This window comes from Oryza sativa, chromosome 4, assembly GCF_034140825.1.
Source record: "Oryza sativa Japonica Group chromosome 4, ASM3414082v1".
Classification (NCBI taxonomy): Eukaryota; Viridiplantae; Streptophyta; class Magnoliopsida; order Poales; family Poaceae; genus Oryza; species Oryza sativa.
This window is the reverse complement of record NC_089038.1, coordinates 28,420,424-28,446,365: the sequence shown is the minus strand read 5'-3', so window position 1 is coordinate 28,446,365 and position 25,942 is coordinate 28,420,424. Positions and strand designations below refer to the sequence as shown.

The following is a 25,942-nucleotide window of genomic DNA, read 5'->3' as shown; positions in this document are numbered from 1 at the left end:
GGGTACCAGCTGATACCAGTGTACTAGGTACCACCTCGTTACCTTACCCAAGGTACCAGGGAGGATTGGATAAGATGGAATCGCAGGATATATAGCGTGGGCCTCCCCACGAAATTGACGATGCGTATTAAATCTCTCGGGATTTTAGTTATCCCGTGACTACTAGGAGCAACGGAATTTTATGGGGTAGCAGCCCTCTTTTGGTTTTTGTTGCGATGGAGGGAGTTCAACTTAAACTTATATGAACGGCCCAGCCCTGAGGACGGGACAGCGGTGTTAGGGCCCCATCTATCCACTCGATTAGGAACGTAATTAGCCGATGAAATCAGCGCTGTCGCCGCGTAATGACCGAAGCTATCGATTCTCACATGTCAAAAAAAAAAGTTATCGATTCTCAGTCCGCTCAAACAGAAAAAAATAAAAAAGAACAAGTACGATAGTCAAATCTCAAATGTGCTGCCTCCACAAGCTTGCAAACCACAACGAGCCGTGGCTAGTACTCTATCTGACATGATCCGTGCGTCTATCGGTTGAGTGATCCTAGATCAGTAAGAGAAAGACGTAACCGGACAGAGACTCCCTTGCTTTATTCAGTCATGACCGCATGATTTAGATTTGTTTGATTTTTTTTAATCTGCTGCTATATGTAGTAGTATGCCGGCAGCTGGCTTCTGATCTCTTATCTGTTGTGGCCTCGATCTAATCATTATATATACTAATAATGTTTGCTTTTTCTTCCAACATATTAGTAACATGCAAATTCTTTTCACGTTAGCATAAGAAATGATTTGTTTGAATTAATTCTATGTTTTTTTTAAGTTCTGTAATCTATTTGAGTTCAACCATAAATACACTAAAATTTTCAATTTTTAGCCTGTTCTTTATATCATGTCATCGAGAAATTAAACAGTCTAACGATTTGACAACTTTACGCCGTGAGAAGAAATGCTAGATACTTTTGTAAAATAAGATTTTGCTAAGTATAATATTGATATTGATACCATCGATTCGTATCCATAAATATGTGAATAATTTAAGGCAATGCATTTATATGCCGATGGGTTGTATCCGTATAAGGTATTCGTAAAGTATGAGGATTTTTTTTAACGATCACGCGGATGCGGTTTTAATAGTATTTTAGTGAGGCTAGAGAAATTTTCTGTTAATTTTCATCTCTTTAGGTGTGCTCGCGGGTGTGTGTGACGTGCGCGTGTAGTGGTGTCTGTCCATCATATGCGTCCTTGGTGTAATCGCGAGTAAAGAAAAAACTATAGTCTATATAACCAGCATGTATACTTGGATTATATAGCTCCTTCCTCTGGAACGACGACGGGTTGCAGAAGAGAGTGAAGTAGAGCCTTGTGGACAGAGTAAGCTAGAGTTAATTTTCCATTGTTTTTCTCCATGTATGTGGGCTACCTTAAATTCAGGTTATTTCTTTAATTTACTCAGTCCAGAACCTTCGGCTAGCTGCTTGTTCTTGATCTCCATGAATCAAGAGATCGAGTAGCCACTGCAACAGTGCTTCTATTGCTGCTATTGTTCTTGATCTATTGCTGCTACTGCCCCGGTGCTGCGCGATATGCTGCCGCAGCAAATGCTGCCGACCGCAGCCTATCTCACCATGTTCTTTTAGGGCAAAACTACGAATTATGTTGTATAGAAGAAGATTGAGCTATGGTGCTCTTCCTCCAATACTTAATAAGATGTAGAGCTTCCTTGATTCTACGCTTATTTGCTTGCAAACGTACTAACTAACAGTAATAACTTCACCATCTGCCTCTCAGCTTCTTTCCTTGATTTTGCACCATATATCTGCAGGAAATTAAACAGTTAAGTTCTAGATTTCTATCGTGGTGATGGCATCTGCTCCTCCAGTTCAGGAAGAAGCCCTACAGCCAGGGACGAACCACTTCAGGAGCCGGCTTGCTGCTGCTGTGAGGAGCATCAGTTGGAGTTACACCATCTTTTGGTCCACTTCAACCAGTCTCCCGGGGTAATAACAATATAATTAGTTCATTTTTTTAGACTATGAATTACTCTAGTTCATTATTATGAATGCAGTTGCATAGGTCATCATTAGTTTCCACTTGTGCCAACCCGGCCGCCATTCCCAAGGCTCGTCTTCTTCTCATTCCCGAGCCGACGTTGGGCTCCCAGTGCCTTCTCCGGTATCGGGTCCTTCTCCACGTGCGCTCGGTGGTCTGCCTCTCGGCCCCCTCGGCGTCTGGCGATGTCGACCCGGCCGGTGGCGGTGGTGCTAGCGGTGAGGGTGGTGGCGCTGCGAACGATGGTGGTGGCGACCTCGGCGCTCGTTTTTCGCGAGGTTTGGACGGGGGTAGTCGGCACGATGGCAGCCGGCGCGACGGTGCTCCGCAGCGGCGCTCGTCGGGCGTTCTCGGTGGTGTGCGCCTTGCGGAGGTCGCCGGCGCGGAGGCGCGCTCCCCGGCGTTGGCGGCGTGCCCGGCGGGGTCTGCCGACGCGGCGGTGCGGTTCCCAGTGCTGCCAGCGTGTCCAGCTGTGGGGCCCACCATTCAAACGGCTTCACCTGACTTGGTGCCCCCCCTGGCGTCTGCGGCTGTGGCCATCTCTCCTTTTGAGGCCGTTTCTCCTTTTGACCACTCTCTTTTTGCTTCTTCTTTTGTCTCCTCTCGCGATGCTCGGGCGTTGGATCCCATGTTGATTCCCCCATCGCTTTCCACGTCGCTCGCTGGCTCTTTGGACGCGGTGATGGCAGGCGCAGAGAGCGCGGCGGGTGCGGAGAGCGCGGCTCCCCCTCCGCACGTGGCAGCGGTGGCTCTCTCTCCGCGCGCGGCCTCGCCAGCTGGGCTGCTCAGTCCCGGCCTAGTCTCTTCTTCGCCAGCTGGGCCGCTGGGTGGGCCGTCCCCTCCCCTTAGGCTGGTGGACTCAGCTGGGCCGACGTGTGACTTGGAGGAGTCGCCACCTCTTGTGCCGCTTGGGTCGCCGCCTGCGCTGGCCCATGCAGCCCATGCGGCCACCTCATTTTCTCCGTTGGCCGACGACGGGCGGGGCTTGCTGCTGGCGTTGCCGGACGCCACGGGTTCGCCAGCTGCTGCAGACGCCGTCACGGCCTCTCCGGTCGACGTCGTCCCGCCGGTCGACGCGGGCTCGCCAGCTGCCGATGTGGCCACCACGTGCTCTCCGGCAGCCGCTGGCATGCCGGCCGCCGCCGTGGCCGCTGCTGGCTCGACGGCTCCTGCTGTGGTCGCCCCGGACTCGCCAGTTGCTGCCGTGGCTGTCTTCAGCTCGCCAACTGCAGTGGCTGCCTCCAGCTCGCCAGCTGCTTCGCCGGTTGACATCGTGGCCGCCTCTTCTTCGCCGGCTGCCGCCGTGGCCGCCTTCGGCTCGCCGGCTGTCGTGGTTGCCTCCAACTCACTGGTTGCGGGTTCACTGGCCGCCGTCGTCTCTCCGGTTTGCGCCACTTCGCCGGTTGCTGCCTGCTACCCGCCGACCGCATCTTCCTTGCTGTCTGGCCCTTCGGGTGGCGGCCCGGCGTTCCCTGCCTCGCCACTGTGCTCGCGACGTTCGCCGTTGTTGGCCGATGGGATCGCGGCCTCCTACGCCGAGCCGACTGGTCTCTTCTTCGACGAGCTCGACGCCCTGGCCGCGGAGTTTGGTCCGGCTGTGCCTTCGCCGCCCAGGGTATCGCCTGTGCCGCCGTCCGCCTCCGGTGCAGGCACTTCTCTGCCGAGGACTACCTGCACACCGCCTACTGGTGGGGAGTGGCTGAGGCCTGAGTCGCCGCTTCCTCAGCAGGCTCCAACTTTGGTAGTTGATGTGCCCGACGGCGTCCTCTACGATGTGCCGATGGTTGTCCTTGACCTCGATGGCCGCCCACTGGCGCACTCGCTTCCATCTTCTGTAGCAGACAACGCCGCTCTTCGCGCCTTCCTCACCAGCTGCTCCAGGCCTCTCCCTCCTGTGCTCCTATCGCCGCCTTTGCTGCTGCAGCCTCTCGCCGCCAAGGCGGTGGAGGTTGTGCCGAAGCGCGGTGAGCGTATCGCTGCTAAGATGGCACTTGAGGCGCTTGAGGGGCCGATCCACGCAGTGTCGCGCGCCCAGCGCAACCTGATGCGGAAGCTCGGCCTAGTTCCGGAGAGGGGCCCGGTCACGGCCGAGGCGGTTGCGGCTTACAACGCCCTCTTCTCCAAGCCACTTTCCCAGGAGCACATCATCGCGCTCTCCTCGCTCTTCTCCAGCTCCTTGCCCCCGGCCAAGGCTGCGGAGGAGTTGGTCGTGTGCGGCTGATCGGTTTCTTCTCTTCTGCTCTCGGTGTGGTCCCCCTCAATGGGATCATGCAACGAGAACATTTTGGTGTGGAACGTGCGAGGTCTGAACTCGCGCGCCCGCCGGGATGCTGTGCGTGATGTAGTCCGTGATGAGCATGTCTCTCTTCTCTGTCTTCAGGAGACTATTATGGATGTAATCCCCTCTCGTACTATTCTAGAAATGCTAGGCCTCGACTTTGATTATTCTTTCTTGTCTGCGGTCGGTCGGAGTGGGGGGGTGTTGCTTGCCTGGCGGACGACCGTCTGGTCTGTCTCAGATGTTCACCTTGCGGATTTCTCTCTTACCGCGTTGGTTTAACACTCTTCTGATGTCGCCCCCTGGTGGCTCTCCATCGTCTATGGGCCACAGGAGGAGCCGGACAAGCTTCGTTTCTTAGATGAGCTTCGTTCGCTGCGCTCCTCTCGCACGGGGCCGTGGGCCGTCGTAGGCGATTTCAACCTCATTCTCGAAGCTCAGGATAAAAACAACCTTAATCTCAATCGTCGTATGATGGGTCGTTTTCGTCGGCTCATCGACGAGTTGGAACTCCGGGAGCTGCCGCTTGACGGACGTCGCTTCACTTGGAGCAATGAGCGTGAGTCGCCCACGCTTGTTAAGCTCGACCGCGTCCTCTTCTCTGCGGATTGGGAAGAGCTTTTCCCCTCTTGCCTCCTCCAAGCGGCCTCTTCTATCGCCTCTGATCACTGTGCTCTTCTCCTTCATACCTGCGTCACCTCCCCGAAAGCGCATCGTTTTCGTTTTGAGGCCTTTTGGCCCAAGTTCGACGGCTTTCTTCAAGTCGTGTAGGACGCCTGGCATCCCCCTGCCAACCTACCCCCTCTTGCCGCTCTTGCTTGGTGCTTCTCTACCATGGCCAAGCGCTTACAGAGCTGGAGTGACCGTCACATTGGCAGTGTTCGTCTGCAGCTTCAGATGGCGAAGGAACTTGTCTTCCGGCTTGATGTTGCGCAGGAGAGTCGGTCTCTTTCCCCCTTGGAAACCTGGCTGCGGCGAGATTTAAAGTTGAAGTGTCTTGGTCTTGCCTCGCTTGAGCGTACTATCGCGCGTCAGCGTTCGCGTTTGGTCTGGCTTAAGGAGGGTGACGCCAATACCAAGTTCTTCCACCTGCACGCCAGAGCTCGTAGGCGGAAGAACTTCATCACGCGCCTTTATGATGGTGACCAGCTTGCCGTCTCCCATGATGCGCTGCAAGAGCTTGCCTCCTCTCACTTTTGCGCCATCTTGGGGACGAGCGTCGAGCGTGAACTCGCCCTAGACCTCCACTCTCTTGGCCTCCGCCCTGCGTAGCTTGAGGGGCTGGACTGTCCCTTCACAGAGGATGAGGTCTGGGCGGTGATCAAGTCCTTGCCCTCTGATAAGGCGCCCGGTCCTGACGGTTTTACGGGCCGTTTCTACAAGTCTTGCTGGCCGGTGATCAAGGTCGAAATTCTGGCGGCTCTTAACTCCTTGTTCCTGACCAACGGCCAAGGTTTCGCTTCCCTCAACGACGCCCTAATCTCCCTCTTGCCGAAGAAGGACGAGGCTGTTGACGTTAAGGATTTCAGGCCGATTAGCCTTATTCACAGCTTTGGGAAGCTGTTCTCCAAGATCTTGGCCTCTCGTCTCTCTCCTCGCCTGGACGAGCTTGTGGCGCCTAATCAGAGCGCTTTCATCAAGGGCCGCTCTCTCCATGACAACTTTCGCTATGTCCAGCTTGCGGCAAGGGCGCTCCACGCCAAACGCGTTCCCCGACTTCTTCTCAAGGTGGATATCGCGAAGGCCTTTGACACGGTCAGCTGGCCTTTCTTGCTTGAGGTGCTAGCCCAGCTTGGCTTCAGTCAACGTTGGCGTGATTGGATCTCCCTCATTCTCAGTGCCTCCTCTTCCCGGGTGCTGGTTAATGGGGTGCCAGGTCCACGGTTCCCCCATCGGAGAGGTCTTCGCCAAGGAGATCCTCTTTCCCCCATGCTTTTCATTCTAGTCATGGATGTGCTCAATGCGATGCTCCGCAAAGCCTCTGACTCGGGTGGTTTTCTTCCCCTCAATGATCGTTCTATTCGACATCGTGCATCCCTCTACGCCGATGATCTAGTTCTCTTCCTTTCCCCCGTTCGGCAAGACCTTGAGTTCATCCAAGGCATCCTCTCTGTCTTCGGTGCCGCTTCCGGGCTTCGGACCAACTTCACCAAGTGCTCGATTACTCCGATCCGCTGCTCGGTTCTTGACCTGGAGCTGGTTCAGTCCTCTTTTCCTTGCTCGATCTCGGAGTTTCCCTGCACCTACCTCGGCATTCCACTGTCAGTTCGCAAGCTGCCAAAAGCGGCCCTGCAACCGCTTGTGGATAAAGTCTCCCATTGGCTCCCCCCCTGGAAGGGCTGTCTAACCACTCTGGCGGGTCGCTCGGTTCTAGTCCAGTCGGTTCTCTCTTCCATTCCGGTCCATGTTTCTATGGCGATCGGCTTGCCAAGCTGGGTTATCAAAGCCATTGACAAGAAGCGTCGCGCCTTCTTGTGGACAGGTACGGACTCGGCCAATGGGGGACAGTGCCGGGTGTCCTGGACGAGGGTTTGTCGTCCTAGGGATCTCGGTGGACTGGGCATTCCGGATCTCAGGGTGGCTGGCTTTGCCTTGAGAGTTCGCTGGCTCTGGCTTCAGCGCTCGGGACACCCCTACTGGTCTGATCTGAAGGCCCCTGTTGAGCGGAGCGTCTCCGACATGTTCGTAGCATCCACCTTCTCTATCCTGGGAGATGGTCAGTCCACGCTCTTCTGGACTGATCGGTGGATCGATGGTCGCTCGATAGCTTCTATAGCTCCTGACCTCCTCCACGTCGTGCCTCCACGCTTCCGGGGATCGCGCACAGTTGCTGCTGGGTTAGCGAACAACTCCTGGGTTGGTGACATACGTGGCGCCCTCACTGTCCCGGTCATCTCTCAGTTCCTGTTAGTCTGGGACGCGGTGGTTCCTACCCAGCTCTCGCCGGGTGTTGAGGATCACCTCGTCTGGCGTTGGACGGGTGACCAGTGCTACTCAGCGTGATCAGCGTATCAGGCGTTCTTCCTTGGCCAGCACTCTTTTGCCTGTGCCGACTTACTCTGGCACGCGAAGGGCCCTGCTAAATGCAAGTTCTTCCTTTGGTTTGCATTTCAGCAGCGCTGCTGGACTGCCGATCTTCTCCAAAAGCGTGGTATCGATAGCCACTCTGCTTGCCCCTTTTGCGCTCAGGAGCTTGAGACAGCGAACCACATCCTCATCGATTGCGTGTTCGCTCGGCAGGTCTGGCTCCGTGTGTTGTCCCCTCCTGGCTGGGCTGCCCTCTCTCCCCCTCGTGGCAGCTGGCTCCAGGATTGGTTGTCATCCTCCAGGGTATGTTTACCTGAGCACCTTCGCAGCGGCTTCGACTCCTTGGTACTCCTAGTCTCCTGGCAGCTGTGGAAGGAACGAAACTCCAGGGTTTTCGACTCTGCGCTCGCTTCGGTCGCAGTGGTTCTAGAGTCCTTCCGCTCGGAGGGCCAGCTGTGGTCTTTAGCCGGTGTTACTTGTTTTGGGGATTTCTTGGGAGTGAAGCGTGGCTCTGCCCCCTCCCGCTGTTTGGAGTTGCGTTTTTAACCGTCGTAGTAGTTCCTAGCTTCAAGTCCCCCCCTTTAGACATAAGCCAGTCTAGCTGATTGCTTTGTGTAACAAAAACTCTTTTCCTGCTAATATTTTGACGTGCAATCCTTTTGCGCGTTCGCAAAAAAGTTTCCACTTGTGCATGCCATATATACTCCATACTAGTATAACTAAACATGCATCAGTGATCAGTCAGGTCTGCATCTATAATTATATTTCACTTCATTTTGAATTAAAGATCACAAATGAACCTATATGTTACTCCAACTATTTTCAGGTTATGAGACGTTTTGACTTTGGTCAAAATCAAGCTGTTTTAAGCTTGACCAAGTTTATAGAAAAAAATAATAATAACATTTTCAACCCAAAACAAATTTATTATAAAAATAAATTATTATTGATTTGATGAAAATAATTTAGTATTATAAATATTACTATATTGGTTTACAAACTTAGTCAAACTTAGAGCAGTTTGACTTTTAAAGTCAAAACATCTTATAACCTGAAACGGAGAGAGTATTTAATTAATTCCCGTATTACGTAGGACACTATCATACTATGTCCATCGTATTAATTCATACAATATGTATAAAACACTACATGTAGAGTTCTGACTTGGAACGATGGATTCTACAACGGCGAGGTAAAGACGAGGAAGATATCCAACTTAGAGGACCTCACCGCTGACCAGCTCGTCCTGCGGAGAAGCGAGCAACTGAGCGAGCTCTACTACTCTCTCCTGTCCGGCGAGTGCGACCACCGGGCAAGGAAGCCCGTCGCCGCACTGTCGCCGGAAGATATCGCGGACACAGAATGGTACTACGTTGTCTGCATGACCTACGCCTTTCGACCCGGCCAAGGGTGCGTATCTCATCTGCTAATTGCTGCCAGCCAACGCACACATGCATGATGAGATGATCCGTTGATCTGCCCTACACATATGACTGATCACTTGTCGGTTGATCTGCTAGCAACTCCAATAATACGTTTATAAAAAAAAAACTCCAATAATACTCCGTAGGAGAGAACACAAAGCTTATAGCTGGGTATAAGCTCAGTGACGCAGTCAGAAAGATTTTTAAGCCCGAACAAATTTTGATATAACTAGTATTTGCTATTAAAAATTTTATTTACTCATTAATATTGAAATTTAATGTAGTTTTCACCAGTGAGTCCGGGAAGCTGCCCAGGCTAGCCGGGCGGTGGCTTCGCCACTGCAGCCTAGCAATGTTCATAGGCGGATCTAAGGGTGGTTCCGGTGATTTCGGGACCACCCAAAAAAATTCAGCCCAATGTATATATATACATATGTGAAAAATAAACTTTTGAAAAAAAAACTCATTTCATCAATCTATACTTTTAACTTTATTGTATTTAAGGTATTTTAAAAAATTATATAAATTAGATCACCTATATAAAGATACGTCACTTCACCACTGGCAATGTCTCTCATGAGTCCCATGTTGACAAGAATTTGCTTTACCGTGTTGTTGTTATTGATCTGCTGGGGTACATTCTGCCAGGTTACCCGGCAGAAGCTATGCAAGCAATCGATCTGTTTGGTTGTGCAATGCTCAGTCTGCAGATAGCAAAACCTTTCTACGTGCGCTCTTAGCGAAGGTACATATATATTTCCCATGCTGTGCTAGCTGCTCATGGCATCGTCCCTTATGCCTCCAAAGAATATAATGTTCAGTTCCCGAGAAAAAAAGGATAATGTTCATGCATTCTCCTTGATCTAATCATCATATTTAGTTGTTATTTATCTCCCTGTCATGTCATGATCTAACTCGCATGCTCTCTCTCTCTCTCTGTGTGGTCCAACTCCGTCCACTAATAATATCGTATGCAAAGAGCGCGTCTATTCAGGTATGTAGGTACAGTTGTACATAGTACGGAGTATTTCAGTTTTCAAATTGATGTATACTGTACGTGTACGTCGATATCTCTGACTCCATCTGAAATATCTATACATTTTACAGACAATTGTCTGCATCCCCTTCATGAGTGGCGTGCTTGAGCTGGGAACCACTGATCCGGTAAGTTCATTGGATCACTCAGCACGAAAAACTATGGACCTATATATATGTAGCTAGCTCAATCGCCTAGTGATGATCGACCAACATAAGAGTATACTAGTATGTTATAACAGAGTATCACATGCTTGGTATATGTTATAGAGAGAACCTATTATATGTCACTGAGTTTATCACAGGTCTACGATTTGTCATTGATTTTGTCACGTTCTATAATATGCTATCGATTTTGCTTAACTTTTATGATTTACCATAACCGTCAGTTTAACCTTCGTTTGTATTGTATTTTTTTCAAAATATGATAAAAATTGTAAAATATCTGTCGGTGACATGGGACCGGGGGTATCGTGACTAGAGGCTTGGGCAGCCGCGGTCACCCACGTGGCCTGACCCCCTCGGGGGGGTGGGGGGGCGGGCCCGAGGGTGACGTGGCCACCCCTCCCTCTGTCTCCCCGAGGGGTCGGGCCGCTCCCGTTTCGGCCCCGAGGGCTGGGGCGCCCCGACCCCCTGTGGTATTGGTGCCACGTGTGTGGGTTAGGTGGGCACAACGGCGCTCACCTAACCGCATTTATAGCGGATTGGACGAGCGCGTCACGCCGCATTTAATGCGGCGCAGCGCACGTTTATCCGGTCCGTGACCAGTCGCGGTGTGTGACCGGTCACAGACCGGTCAGATCGCGGGTTAGGTGGCAACAGGCGGCCTGTCACACGCCTCGCCCCGTCCCGTCGGAATGATGAGAGCTTCCTGGCTCTCGTCCCTAGCCGGAGCCGGCGTGCTAACTCCTGGAGTTGGTATGTCAGTCCCGGTCAGATTCATTCCAGGCTTCAGCGCAAGTATGGCAAGGAAGTCGCCGGCCATTAAATGAAGTTTGAAATGGGCGTCCTCCGGGAAAGCTGACGAGCGGGGCAGGAGACGTGCGCTCTGCTTGTCAAAGGTCACTTCCGGCTGTAGACTAGCCCTCATTGTAAAAAGCATGTTTCCTTTCTTAGGCAGCTAGAGGCCCATGTGGTGACCCCTGACCAGATAAAAAGGAGGCCCAGGCCTAAGAGAGAAGGGAGGAAGACGGGGGGCTAGAGCGGAAACTCTGTCTGGCTCTCCGGCACTCTGTATTCCTTCACACACAGATCCACCAGAACACAGGAGTAGGGTGTTACGCTTCTCAGCGGCCCGAACCTGTCTACGTCGCCCGTGTCTTGTGCGCTTCCTTTCTCGCTGACATTCCTTAGATCGAGGGCGAAGAATCTCACTTAGCGCCCCCGGCCGAACCGGCAAAGGGAGGCCTGCGCGGTCTCCCGGTGAGGAGCCCCACGCTCCGTCATCTGGCGCGCCAGGTAGGGGGCGCGCGTGTCTTTCTAAGCCCTCGTCCTCTTTCGTGTGCGCCAAGCTTCTCCCGCTCAGCCCAATGGCCGAACGGGCAGTGGCGCATAGCCTCTCTCCGAACGCTAGCGGCGACGACGGGGAGCAGAACCCACGCCGTCGGGCTCGCACCCCACCGTCCCCCTCTCGTCGAAATCTTGGGCGGGGGGAGGCGCTCGGGGAGGTCGGAGGATCCGCGACTTCGCCGCCCGCGGGCGACGGGGGAGGACGGCGAGACGGGGCGCGTCGCCGCCTCGTCTACGGCGATGGCGGCACGCCCCAGGGCGCGCTCCAGGCTGCGGGCGCGCTCCTGCGTCACCCGCCCGTCGTCCCCGATCCAGAGACTCCAGCCCGGCGTTGGCTGGATGACGTGGCCGACTTGGTCATGACGGCGCAGCAGAGCCTAGGCGCCGGCGGGAGGTCCTCCGCCACCGAGGCCTCTGGCGCTGCCGCCGCCGGCTCCACGTCGTCGAGGCGGAGGGCGCGGCGAGCGGCGGCCGTTACCCGCCGTTCGTCCGCCATTCCCTCATCAACGCCTCCGACCCAAGAAGATGTGCGTGGGGGGTCGGATGCCCGCCTCGATATCGAGCACCGGCGCGACGCTCGTCGCGCCGCCCACGCAACGGAGGGCGCTTCCTCGTCCGGAGCGCCACTTCGGTCCGGGCACGGGGGCCGGCCCCCCGTGTCCCCGGTTGGCGGTGCCGGCTGTCGAGCCTTTGTGGCGAGCCTTCGGAACGTCCGTTGGCCCCCAAGGTTCCGGCCCACCATCACCGAAAAATACGACGGAAGCGTCAACCCCGCCGAGTTTCTCCAGATCTACACGACCGGGATCGAGGCCGCCGGGGGTGACGACAGGGTCATGGCGAATTTCTTCCCCATGGCCCTGAAGGGTCAGGCGCGGGGTTGGCTAATGAACTTGCCACCCGCGTCGGTCCACTCTTGAGAGGATCTGTACCAGCAGTTCACCACGAACTTCCAGAGCACATATCCACGCCCAGGCGAAGAAGCGGACTTGCACGCGGTACAGCGAAGGGACGATGAGTCTCTTCGCTCGTACATTCAGCGGTTCTGTCAAGTCCGCAACACCATACCGTGCATCCCTGCACACGCGGTGATCTACGCGTTCAGGGGGGGCGTGCGGCACAACCGCATGCTCGAGAAGATTGCCTTCAAGGAGCCCCAGACCACCGCGCAGCTTTTTGAGCTCGCGGACCGTGTGGCTCGCAGGGAGGAGGCCTGGACCTGGAACTCCTCCGGTTCTGGTGTGGCAGCTCCGGCCGTCCCCGGGTCCGCCGCTCGGTCAGGGCGGCGGGACAGGAGGAGGAAGAAGGGGTCGGCCCGTTCCGACGACGAGGGTCATGTCCTCGCCATCGAGGGTGCTTCGCGGGCCCCCCGAAAGGGGAGGCCAGCGAGCGACAAAAAGAAGGAGGCCGGCGCTCCCAGCAGGGAGCGCCCGACCGGCAAGTGGTGTACCGTGCACAACACCTCCCTCCACGACCTCGCGGACTGCCGCGCGGTCAAAAGTTTGGCTGAGCGGACGAGGAAGTGGGAGGAGGAGAAGAGGCAGGAGCGCCGTGAGGGCAAGGCCCCGGCGGCTCCCGCCGGCAACCGGCGAGGTGAGACCAAGCAGAAGGCCACCGCCGAGGACATCGACGATGGTGACGATGACCTGGGGTTCCAGGAGCCCGAGGCCACCGTCGCCACCGTCGATGGGGGAGCGTGCGCTCACGCTTCTCGCCGGAGCCTCAAGTCCATGAAGCGCGAGCTTCTGGCCGCGGCCCCTACCCATGAGGCGACGCGGCGGGCGCGGTGGTCGGAGGTTGCCCTCACCTTCGACCAAACCGACCACCCGCCGTGCGTTGCCCGGGGAGGACAGATCGCGATGGTGGTTTCCCCCACCGTTTGCAATGTCAAGTTGGGGCGTGTCCTCATAGACGGGGGTGCAGCCCTCAACATCCTTTCCCCCGCAGCCTTTGACGCCATCAAGGCCCCGAGGATGGTGCTCCGGCTGTCCCAGCCGATCATCGGTGTGACGCCGGGGCACACCTGGCCGCTGGGTCATATCGACCTCCCGGTCACCTTCGGTAGTTCCGCCAACTTCCGCACGGATCGGGTGGACTTCGATGTGGTGGACCTCAGTCTGCCCTACAACGCGGTCCTGGGGAGGCCCGCGTTGGTGAAGTTCATGGCGGCGGTCCACTACGCCTATCTCCAGATGAAGATGCCGGGCCCCGGTGGCCCCATCACCGTCCATGGCGACCTCAAAGTCGCGCTTGCTTGTATGGAGCAACGCGCGGACCACCTCGCCGCGGCGTCCAAGCCCGCGGGTGGCGACGAGAGGCTCAGCACCTCCGTCCCGGCCGCCCCAAGGCAGCGGATGGTCACGTGCGACGAGGTCCCGGTCAAGGAGGTTGCCCTGGGCGACGTCCCGTCCAAGACCACACGAATCGGTGGTCTTCTGGACGACAAATAGGAAGACGCGCTCGTCTCCTTCCTGCGGGCAAACGCCGACGTCTTCGCCTGGAGACCGGCGGACATGCCCGGGGTCCCTAGGGAGGTGATTGAGCACCGTCTCGCCGTGCGGCCGGGCGCAAGGCCGGTCCGGCAGAAAGTGCGGCGGCAGGCCCCGGAACGTCAAGCCTTCATCCGTGAGGAGGTGGCGCGACTTCTGGAGGCCGGATTCATCCGTGAGGTCATCCATCCGGAGTGGCTGGCGAACCCGGTCGTCGTTCCCAAGGCGAATGGCAAGCTTCGGATGTGCATCGACTACACCGACCTTAACAAGGCATGTCCTAAGGACCCTTACCCCCTGCCACGCATAGATCAGATTGTCGACTCCACCGCGGGGTGCGACCTTTTGTGTTTTCTAGATGCATACTCTGGTTATCATCAGATTCGCATGGCTAGGGAGGATGAGGAAAAAACTGCATTCATTACCCCCATAGGAACTTATTGTTATACGACAATGCCTTTCGGGCTAAAGAATGCAGGTCCTACTTTTCAACTTACTACTCGAATTTCTTTGGGTAGCCAGATAGGACGCAATGTTGAGGCCTATGTTGATGACTTGGTTGTGAAGACGTGCAACCAAGAGACCTTACTCTCGGATCTAGCGGAAACTTTCGAAAGTCTCCGCTCCGCCCGCATAAAGCTGAACCCCGATAAGTGCGTGTTCGGCGTGCCTGCGGGCAAGCTTCTCGGGTTCTTGGTCTCTGCCCGAGGCATCGAGGCCAACCCCGAGAAGATACGAGCTATAGAGCGGATGCGCCCCCCCAGCAAGCTTAGGGATGTGCAGTGCGTCACCGGCTGCATGGCCGCCCTAAGTCGGTTCATATCAAGGCTGGGAGAGAAGGCAGTACCCCTATTTAAGCTCCTCAAACGCTCCGGGCCGTTTACCTGGACGGAGGAGGCTGAGCGGGCCCTCACTCAGTTGAAGGCGTACCTCAGTTCTCCCCCAGTCCTGGTCGCCCCGGAGCCAGATGAGCCGTTGCTACTCTACCTGGCGGCAACCCCGCAGGTGGTCAGTGCGGCGTTGGTCGTGGAGCGCGACGAGGACAACCCTCACTCCGCGCATGCCTACCCTGTGTCGACTCGACCCGGGAGAGAGCAGGGAGGAGAGGCCCCCGAGCCGAACGGTGGCCCAAGGCCCCCGACGGCCGGAGTTGGCCCTCCGCCTGCTTGTCCGACGGTGCCAGGCGCCCCCGACCCCCAGGATGGCCCCGGGGCCACTGCGGGAAGGCCGCGCCTGTCGCCCTCCGACCCCGAGGTCGTCGGCACAGAAGCCGAGTGCGCCCCGCGCGGCCTCTTGGACCAAGAGCGCCATGGAGATGCGGCCCCTGGCGAAGAGGATCGGCCCCGCCGAAAGGTGCAGCGGCCCGTCTACTTCGTTAGCGAGGCTCTTCGGGACGCCAAGACCCGATACCCTCAGGCCCAGAAGATGCTTTACGCTATTCTGATGGCTTCGAGGAAGTTGCGCCATTATTTCCAGGCGCATCGGGTCACGGTGGTTACGTCGTACCCCCTCGGCCAAATCTTGCATAACCGAGAGGGTACTGGACGGGTGGTGAAATGGGCAATCGAACTCTCTGAATTCGATCTGCGCTTTGAACCACGCCACGCGATCAAGAGCCAGGCCCTCGCCGACTTTGTAGCGGAGTGGACCCCAGCTCCCGAGCCCGTCTCCGCCCCCGAGGCCAGCTCGGGCCCCTCGCAGTTGCCTCACACCGCCTTCTGGGTGATGCAGTTCGACGGCTCCCTGTCTCTTCAGGGCGCCGGTGCGGGGGTCACGTTGACCTCGCCGAGCGGAGACGTCCTCAGATAGCTGGTCCGCCTCGACTTTCGGGCGACCAACAATATGGCGGAGTACGAGGGACTCCTTGCGGGACTCAGAGTGGCAGCTGGACTGGGGATCCGCCGCCTCCTGGTGTTAGGCGACTCCCAGTTGGTCGTTAACCAGGTCTGTAAGGAGTACCGGTGCTCTGACCCGCAGATGGACGCTTACGTGCGCCAGGTTCGGCGTATGGAGCGCCATTTCGACGGGATAGAGCTTCGGCACGTGCCCAGACGGGATAACGCGGTCGCCGACGAACTCTCAAGGCTCGCTTCCTCACGAGCCCAGACCCCACCGGGCGCCTTTGAAGAAAGGCTTGCCCAGCCGTCGGCGCGACCCGACCCCCTAGGGGAGACGGACGCGCCTGAACGGCCCCTGAGGCCCGTCGGAGTCTAGGCCTCGGGACCCGAGGGGAGCGCTCCCAGCTCCCCTAGATTGATTGCTTGGATCACTGAGATCCAGGCGTACCTCGCAGATAAGACTCTACCCGAGGACCGCGAAGGGAGTGAACGCGTCCGGCGCATCTCCAAGCGCTACGTGCTGGTGGAAGGGACCCTCTATCGGCGCGCGGCTAACGGAGTCCTCCTGAAGTGCATTCCTCGGGAACAAGGCGTCGAGCTTCTCGCCGATGTCCATGAAGGCGAGTGCGGAGCCCACTCCGCCTCACGCACCTTGGTTGGCAAGGCCTTTCGCCAGGGTTTCTATTGGCCGACGGCTCTCAACGATGCGGTCGACCTGGTCCGGCGGTGCAGGGCGTGCCAGTTCCACGCTAGGCAAACCCATCAGCCGGCCCAGGCCCTGCAGACCATACCTCTTTCGTGGCCGTTTGCTGTCTGGGGGCTCGATATCCTTGGTCCGTTCAGGCGGACCCCGGGCGGTTTCGAGTATCTGTATGTCGCTGTCGACAAGTTCACTAAGTGGCCCGAGGCTTATCCGGTCATCAAGATCGATAAGCACTCCGCGCTTAAATTCATCAGGGGCATCACTGCTCGGTTTGGGGTGCCTAACCGTATCATTACGGATAACGGCACCCAGTTCACTAGTGAACTCTTCGGTGACTACTGCGAAGACATGGGCATCAAGCTCTGTTTCGCCTCCCCCGCCCACCCCAGAAGCAACGGCCAAGTGGAGCGCGCCAACGCGGAAATCCTCAAGGGCCTCAAAACCAAGACCTTCAACATCCTCAAGAAGCACGGCTACTCGTGGATCGAGGAGCTGCCAGCGGTGCTCTAGGCAAACCGAACCACGCCAAGCCGAGCAACCGGGGAAACGCCTTTCTTCCTTGTCTACGGCGCGGAGGCGGTCCTCCCATCTGAGCTCACCCTGAGGTCCCCTCGGGTCACCATGTATTGCGAGGCTGATCAAGATCAGCTTCGCCGAGACGACCTCGACTATTTGGAAGAGCGAAGGCGGCGCGCGGCCCTCCGAGCCGCGCGCTACCAGCAGAGCCTGCGGCGCTACCATCAGCGCCACGTCCGGGCCCGATCACTCTGCGTCGACGACCTCGTCCTACGCCGCGTCCAAACGCGTGCTGGACTGAGCAAGCTCTCACCAATGTGGGAGGGTCCGTATCGAGTGATCGGCGTCCCCCGGCCGGGCTCCGTTCGGCTGGCCACGGGCGACGGCACAGAGCTGCCTAACCCGTGGAACATCGAACACCTTCGTCGCTTCTACTCCTAGTGGGGGTCGGGTGTTATGTCTCGGGCTCGGGCCAACCCCGCGCCTCCCCTGGGCGTGCAGGGTTGGCCGGGGGCTACCACATGCATATACTTATCTTTTTTCTCTTCCGTATTTCAATAAAAGCATTTTCGATTTCCTGAGGACTGTGTCTGTGCCATCGTTTCCTTTTGAAGAATCTTGGCTTGAATTAGCACGCTCGTGCTCGACCCTGCCCTCGGTGGCCCGGGCCGGCTAAAATCGCCAAACGGGGCCCAGAACCGAGCCGTGCCCCGGGGCGTGGTGAACTCCGGGGGGGAATCGGCAAAGGCCCACAATCGGGTCATCCATAACCCTCGGTCACCGCGCTCCCGGCCTGGCCAGTCTCGACACGTGGATCTCCCCAGGCACTAGCCCCGACCCGCACCGTTTGAGGCTGGGACCTGGGCACGAGCCCTTGTTCAAGCTAAGACACAGAAGGACCGTGGCACAGACCATCCTCGTCTCAAACACACAACAAACAGAACTGACGCAGAAATTTCCTCCTTACTTGATTACAGATTAAATCAGTCTATACAAGAAGGGGGCCCGAAGGCCTCGGAAGAAGAAGGAAAAGTTATTAAGATTGGCGGGGGCCTGGGGGCTCACTCCGACGCGCCCGGGTCGCCGGCCTCGTCGTCGCTGTCGTCCGCACCGTCGTCACCACCCTCCTCGTCGGAGTCGAGGGCGAACGCGAGCCGAGGGGCCGTACCCTCGAAGCTGTGGACGATGTGATCGGCGGCGTCCCGGACCTGCGCGCGCGCGCCGTCCTCGGTTCCGGGAGGGAACTCTTACAGCGCTGCCCACGGAGAGAAGTCAGGGTCCCTGGCCTGGTAGCTTGCCAGTACGAGCTCCACCGCCCCCCGGGCGAGGTCCCTCGTGGATAACTTGATCGTCTCCTCGAGCTCCTCGGGGAGCCGCTGGAGGGTCCCGGCCATCTCTGAGAGGCGCTGGGCGAGGCCCCCCTGGTTGGCGGCGTACTTCGCGGTCCGCCCGCCCTAGAGGCCCGCCTGCCGCCCGGCGCGGTCTAGACGGGAGACGGCGTCCCGAAGCATGCCGGGTCCTACCTCGCTCACCAAACGGAGGGCCTCGACCTCCCTGGCGGACGAGTCCAGTGCGCCCTGCAGCCCGGCGATGGTGTGTTCGGCGGCTGCGAGGCGGGCGGCTAGGTCGCCGTCGCCCGCGGCCGCCCCGCCGCTGTGCGCTCTCGCGTCCAGCTCCTTCGCCCGCGCCTCGAGCTCAGCGGCCCGCTGATCCAGTGCGGCCCTCTCGGCATGGGCGCCTTCCAGATTGCGGCGCGCCTGCTCCTCCCGCGCTGCTTCGCGGAGGAACAGGCTGTCCGCCAGCCACTGCGCCGCGGCCTCGGCCTCCTCGAGAGCTCGCTCCCGCTCGGTGAGCGCGTCCTCGCGGAGGCGGAGTGCGGACTCCTCTTCGGCGCAGGCGGCCTCGTGCGCCGCCAGTGTTGCCTCCCGGGTGGCGACGGCGGCCTCGCGGTCCGCCAGGTCTTTCTCCTTCGTGTCCAGGGCGCGGGCGCGCTTCTCCAGCGCCGTGGCGCGAGCCTCAAGGGCCTCTTCGCGCTGCCGGGACGCCGCCTCGATCTCCGCCGCCCGCCGTTCCCGGGCAGCGGCGGCGTCAAGGACTCCCCGGGCGGCGTCGAGCTTCTTCTCTAGCTCCGCCGCCCGGCTCCCGTATTGGAGGCGGAGGTCGTCCCGCACCTCGTCGAGCACGGCGATGGCGATGAGGGCAGTCTCCCGCTCCTCCTCCACCTCCCTGGCGATCTCCGCCAGGTCCCTACGACGGGCCTTGAGCTCGGAGGCGTGCCGGCGGTGTGCCTTGCGGCCCGCCTCCACCATGGCCTCCACCGAGCGCCGCCCCTCCTCGACGCGCGCCCACGCCGCGTCGAGCTCCGCCCGCTCTGCCTGCAGGGCCTCCATCTGGGCACTTAACCCGTCCAGCACCGTGGTGTTCGCGGCGGCTAAGGCCTGCAGGAGGGGCTCCGCACTCAGTGGGGCAACGGAAGGCAGAGGGGAGAGCCGCCTCGGTGTGGGTGCCGCGCGGCTCGGCCCGCCGATCGACGTGCCGGACCCAGGGGTGTCCCCCGAAGCTGGCTCGTCCCAAGCATCGCCCGAGGGGTCGGGCCCGAGCGGCGCGTCCGCGGCCTCGTCGTGGGTGGCCTCGGAAGTCGTCGTCGCCTCGGGCGGAGTCGGGTCGGGGGCTTGGCAGGCCGCCTGGCGTGCACGCGCCGTCTCCTCCTCCCGGACGGACTCCCCGGCCCGGCGGAGTCTGGCCTCCTCCCGAGCGGCCTCCTCAGCCTGGCGAACCCGGACGGCCTCCTGGGCAGCCTCCTCGGCTTCCCGGAGGCGGTCCGCGGCTTCTCGCCGGTCAGCTTCCCGCCTCCGGGCCTCCGCGATCGCCGTCTCCTCGGCCTCGGACCGGCCGGACTTGGAATGGCGGGGGGGGGGGGGCGACGGGATCTCGCTGAGGCAGAAGAAAAACCAGAAGACAAAAAGAAACGGGTGAGTGAAAACTCGCCTTGGGAGATGGGAGAATGAACACGGCCGCGGTGGGCGCGGGGACGAACCTGCGGGGAGGTCGGCTAAACGACCACCTCGGGAGCGAGATGAGGTTCCCCCGGCATGGCTCGGTCCCCCCCATCTTGCGGAGCCGTTTCTTCTTTCGCTCCCCCTCAGGCTGTGGCGTCGGCACGGCACCCTCCGGGCGCCTGCTGCTGGCACGCACCGCCTCGCCCTCTCGGGGAGGAGATGGGGGGGTCGTGCCCTCCTGCTTCCTCTTCCCCCGGGCGTCGGCAGGGCGGCTGCCCCCCGGGCCCCCGTCGCGGGGCCCAGAAGCATGACCCCCTCCCAGGGTAGATTGTTTCCCCCTGCGGCTCCCGCCCACGCCATCGTGGCCTCGGGGGGGCCGCTCCCCCGACGCCCCGACCGCCTGCATGATGGTCAGGATGTTGGCGCGATCTGGATCGCTGCAGAGGGGGAGGACACCTTGGGGGATAAGGGATGCCTCCACGGAGCTGAGATTCAGCACCCGTTGGACCACCATCCTGAAGTCCTCAGGGACCCAGTCCCATTTGCGCCCCTGGTGGGTCCTCATGTAGTCCTCGGGCCCGGTGTACTCCCAGGCGCCCCGGGCGCGCCGCTGGAGCGGCGCGATCTGGCGACGAAGGTAGTCGCCGAACACCATGGCCCCCGTGAGCCCCTGGGATCGCAGACCCGCCAGGCGGTCAAGAACGGCGTCGTAGCCGTCTCCCAGATCTACCGTCGCCCGCCAGCTGGAGGCCTGCGCCGGGGGCTGGCTCGGAAGTCGGAGGCGCGCTTCGTCGGCGAGGGGGGTGTAGAACCAATCGCTCTTCCAGTCGTCCCACTTCTTGCGGAGGACGCAGGGAATGTAGCGGTGCAGCACCTGCCCCCGCGGCTGGAAGTAGCAGCCACCGACTACCGTCGGCGGCGACACCAGCTGTACGGTGAAGAACCACTGGAACAGCCGGAGAGATGGGCGCACCCCGATAAACATCTCGCACAGGTGCGCGAAGATGGCCAACGTCATTATTGCGTTGGGGGTGAGGTGCGCCATCTGGAGATCATAAAACTCCAGAACATCCATGAAGAAATTAGAGAATGGCGGGACCAGCCCGGCCATTGCGAAAGAGAGGAAGAAGACGGACCGCCCCGGGTAGTGTGGCACCGGGCGTCCCTCGCCCAGCTCGACCACCTCCCGGCCGGTGGCAGATTCCGGCATGAATCGGCGCGGCAACCCGGCCTGCCTCTCGCTCACGATGCGGGAAGGCGGCAGCACGCTACCGTCGAGCGGTGCGGAGCCCCGTGCCATGACGCCGGCGGAGGAGGAGCTTGAGAGCGAGCAAGTGCGGCGAGGGTAGGGCACAGGAAACGAAGAGTTAGAGCGCAAGTGGCGAAGGCAAGGGGAATAGTGGCGAGAGGAAGGAAACGAATCTCTTCCTCGGCGTCTTTATACCCTTGCCAACGCTATGCCCGGCTCCTCGCTTCCCGCGCCCACTATCTCGCCCCCTCGTTTCTCGCGCCCACGCCTCCACTAATCCCACTCGCCCCTTTGCAGCGCACGCGGCAGATGTGCGGCCGTGGCGGTTGAGATGGGACAGATCGTGCGCGCATTAACTACGTTCGCCAACCGAGAAGAGCGCCATCATCATGTCTCCAGGCGAAACGAACCGGCTCGTCCCGATTCGCGCGCTGCTCGAGTAATGTAGCGGTCTTGAAGAGACCGCTCATTATTGTCGGTCGGTTTTTCCCTTGCCGATGCGCGCGATTTGCGACCGCTGGGTTTCTGCCCGCCTGTAGAGACCGGCCCCGCCTGTCACCAGGCCTAAGGAGTGGCGTCACGCCCGAGCGCTTCCCTCGAGGGGGGTGATCGCCCTGGCGTAACGCCGGCGGCTACTGTCGGTGATATGGGACCGGGGGTATCGTGACTAGAGGCTTGGGCAGCCGCGGTCACCCACGTGGCCTGACCCCCTCGGGGGGTGGGCGGGCCCGAGGGTGACGTGGCCACCCCTCCCTCTGTCTCCCCGAGGGGTCGGGCCGCTCCCGTTTCGGCCCCGAGGGCTGGGGCGCCCCGACCCCCTGTGGTATTGGCGCCACGTGTGTGGGTTAGGTGGGCACAGCGGCGCTCACCTAACCGCATTTATAGCTGATTGGACGAGCGCGTCACGCCGCATTTAATGCGGCGCAGCGCACGTTTATCCGGTCCGTGACCAGTCGCGGTGTGTGACCGGTCACAGACCGGTCAGATCGCGGGTTAGGTGGCAACAGGCGGCCTGTCACACGCCTCGCCCCGTCCCGTCGGAATGATGAGAGCTTCCTGGCTCTCGTCCCTAGCCGGAGCCGGCGTGCTAACTCCTGGAGTTGGTATGTCAGTCCCGGTCAGATTCATTCCAGGCTTCAGCGCAAGTATGGCAAGGAAGTCGCCGGCCATTAAATGAAGTTTGAAATGGGCGTCCTCCGGGAAAGCTGACGAGCGGGGCAGGAGACGTGCGCTCTGCTTGTCAAAGGTCACTTCCGGCTGTAGACTAGCCCTCATTGTAAAAAGCATGTTTCCTTTCTTAGGCAGCTAGAGGCCCATGTGGTGACCCCTGACCAGATAAAAAGGAGGCCCAGGCCTAAGAGAGAAGGGAGGAAGACGGGGGGCTAGAGCGGAAACTCTGTCTGGCTCTCCGGCACTCTGTATTCCTTCACACACAGATCCACCAGAACACAGGAGTAGGGTGTTACGCTTCTCAGCGGCCCGAACCTGTCTACGTCGCCCGTGTCTTGTGCGCTTCCTTTCTCGCTGACATTCCTCAGATCGAGGGCGAAGAATCTCACTTAGCGCCCCCGGCCGAACCGGCAAAGGGAGGCCTGCGCGGTCTCCCGGTGAGGAGCCCCACGCTCCGTCAATATCATATTATAAACATAAGATTGGAAACATCCAAAATTTGACCAAAAATTTAAAATCTGATATTTCAGAATTTTTGCCCAAATTTTGGAAGTTTTTGTTTCAGGGGTAGTCATTTGGACAAAATTGTACATTACTAATGAAAGCTAATCGGATGGCAATGGTAAATCATAGAAGTTAAGTAAAAGTTGATGGTATATTATAGAACGTTATAAAGTCAGTGGCAAATCGTAGACATGTGACAAACTCGGTGCCATATAATGGATTCTCTCTATGTTATACCATGTCCGGGGCATTTCGTTGCTATGCTGGCAGGGAGCTGCTAGGGGCAAGCTAGTATAGTGCAATGTTCCGTAGCATCCAAGATTCCCTCATTATTTATAGCGTGTATATCAAACTACTAGTATATATAGCATGTGCCGCATCCATAATACGCATGTAAGAAATCAAGCTACAATTCAAGTTTATGTGCAGCTAGCTAGACCACTAATGTTACCATCATATATTTTTTCTAGAATCTTTTACTGAAATATATGAATAGAGGCGCAGCCACTGTGGTGGGATGGGGTCTGGCCTTCCCCAACAGCCCAGTAACAACCAGCCCCTCCTTTCCTACACCCCAATAGTTTACTTTTGCTTTTAAATACTACCTTTTATCAACATATAAGTAAAAATAACCATGTACTATTTTCTTTTTAAAATATATGACACCGTTAACTTTTCGCATAACGTTTGATCATTAATCTTATTTAACAATTTAGTATAAATATGTAAAAGTATAAGTTAAGATTATATTTTATTTGATGATAAAACAAGTCATAATAAAATAAATGATATATATATATAATAAAACAAAATAGTCAAACATTATGTGAAAAGTCAATAGCATCATACATTTTTAAATGGAATATATTTTTTATATCATTAGTTGTCTAACACTTCAAAGGTATAATTTCACCTCTCCAATTAAATTTCAATTTTTCTAAAATATTAGTTAATACTTGCATGAAGATGCGTATATAGTTTGTTTCTCATTTTACTAAAATATAGTTTTTTTTGGATTGCTTGTCAATTTATTTGGAATTTTAGCTCGGATGATACTATCACCGCTTATGATTGTCTGCTTAATACTCATAGGCTAAATTGAAATGAATAAATATATTCGGTATATCAACATACCTACCTTTTTTATTATCATGTGCTATTTTTTAGTTGATACGATATATTACGTACCTTTGGGAAACATTACGTATATTTTTTACACTATATTTTTAATAATCATAATCGCTTTGTGAAGTTCGTCTTCCTCGTATCTAAATCCTAGCTTCACTACGTTGCATGTACAAAATGAGGGGACGTACCCTTAACTTTAATGAACAAAACGACATTTTACGAACTACTGAGCTACGAGCAAAGACACTCCACGAAATCGAAATGTTAACTTATATATTTTTTTTTTTTGAAAACTAGAGGGTGCATGCAGCGGTCGAAGATGTAGTTTTTGCTAGTCTCATTATAGTCTCTTACACTCATTATAGTCTCAGTTCTTCACAATATATATTGATTACTATTGAATTATATTCCCAGGTTTCGGAGGACCCAAACTTGGTAAACCGAATCGTTGCATATTTGAAGGAGCTTCAGTTTCCGATATGCTTAGAGGTACCGAGTTCTACTCCTTCTCCAGACGAAACAGAAGATGCCGACACCGTGTTCGATGGCCTCATTGAAGAGGACCAGATGGTCATACTCCAGGGAGAAGACGAGCTAGGCGACGTCGTCGTCGCTGAGTGCGAGACCAACGGCGCCAACCCCGAAACGATCACCATGGAGACCGACGAGTTCTACAGCCTCTGCGAGGAGCTGGACCTGGACCTCGGTTCTTATCAGCTAGTCCCGACGTCGGCACGGGAGACGGTGGCTGCGGCGGCGGCGGCGGCTAACGATGTCGACGGCGTTGCATACTCTCACGCCTCGTGTTTCGTGTCATGGAAAAGAGCGAACCCGGCGGAGAAGGTGGTGGCCGTGCCGATGACTGCAGGCATAGAGTCACAGAAGTTGCTGAAGAAAGCTGTAGGCGGCGGCACCGCATGGATGAGTAATATTGATGATCGTGGTAGCGTGGCAATAACGACGACTCCAGGAAGTAACATCAAGAGCCATGTCATGTCAGAGAGAAGGCGCCGAGAGAAGCTCAACGAGATGTTCCTCATTCTGAAGTCACTACTCCCCTCCGTCCGCAAGGTTAGTTAACTTAGCGTTCCATACTGAAAGTTATATAGGAGTAGTATTATTCATCGAGCTGTGGATTGTCCCTGCAGGTTGACAAGGCATCCATACTTGCAGAAACGATAACCTACCTCAAAGTGTTAGAGAAAAGAGTGAAAGAGCTGGAGTCCAGCAGCAGGGAGCCATCGCGTTGGCGGCCAACCGAAATTGGACAGGGGAAGGCGCCGTAAGATCACCGGGAAGGAGGTCTATGAGATCGGTGTCAGTGGTGGTACCTCGTCGGTACCTCGTCAACACCGTACGTATATGATATGCATGTATAAGATCACCGGGCAGGAGGTCTCTGAGATGGATGTCATACGGTGTTGACGAGGTACCGTACGTATGATATATAGTTATCGTTTTCATTATGGAAAAAAAATTCCGAATTACCTCGTGTACTATAAAAGACGCGAATATTAGGGAAGAATCTAATATCAAATAATTAGAAGGGGTGAGGTTTCGAATCCAGGTCGTCTATCACACCACCTTGTGAAGCTAGCCGGAAAACCCTTAAGCGTTTCTCTACCTCCATGTACTATTGGTGCCATCTGAATTACCGCTTACTAATAGACTCGATTCTCTCCACACAAGCTCAATATGATTTCAGCACATCTGCTAGGTTTTGTCCCTTTTATTAACGTCTATTATAGCTAGGGATGCATTTACGAGTGCATGCATGTGTAAACATCTTTTATATAATTGCAAATAGAAGAATAAATTCCATAAAACTATAGACTGCGAATAAAGTATCGCAAGTTCACATAATTAAGATGATGCATCACTTTTATTACAGATCGAACTACATATATAAGATGGAGTGTTAGAAAGCTACAGATTTAATAATAAAATTACCATGAAACTACAACATTTATAAATCCAACATAACAATGCTTTTATATTTAAACTCTAAAATATATAGTTTTGTGATAA

General features: G+C 56.6%; 2 pseudogenes; one reads left to right on the top strand and one right to left on the bottom strand.

Annotated features, from left to right (window-relative positions):
* Positions 1 to 1,789: 1,789 nt before the first annotated feature.
* On the top strand, positions 1,790 to 25,602 carry LOC4336635 (anthocyanin regulatory R-S protein-like; annotated as a pseudogene).
* LOC136356309 (uncharacterized) lies at positions 17,858 to 19,254 on the bottom strand (annotated as a pseudogene).
* Positions 25,603 to 25,942: the final 340 nt, after the last annotated feature.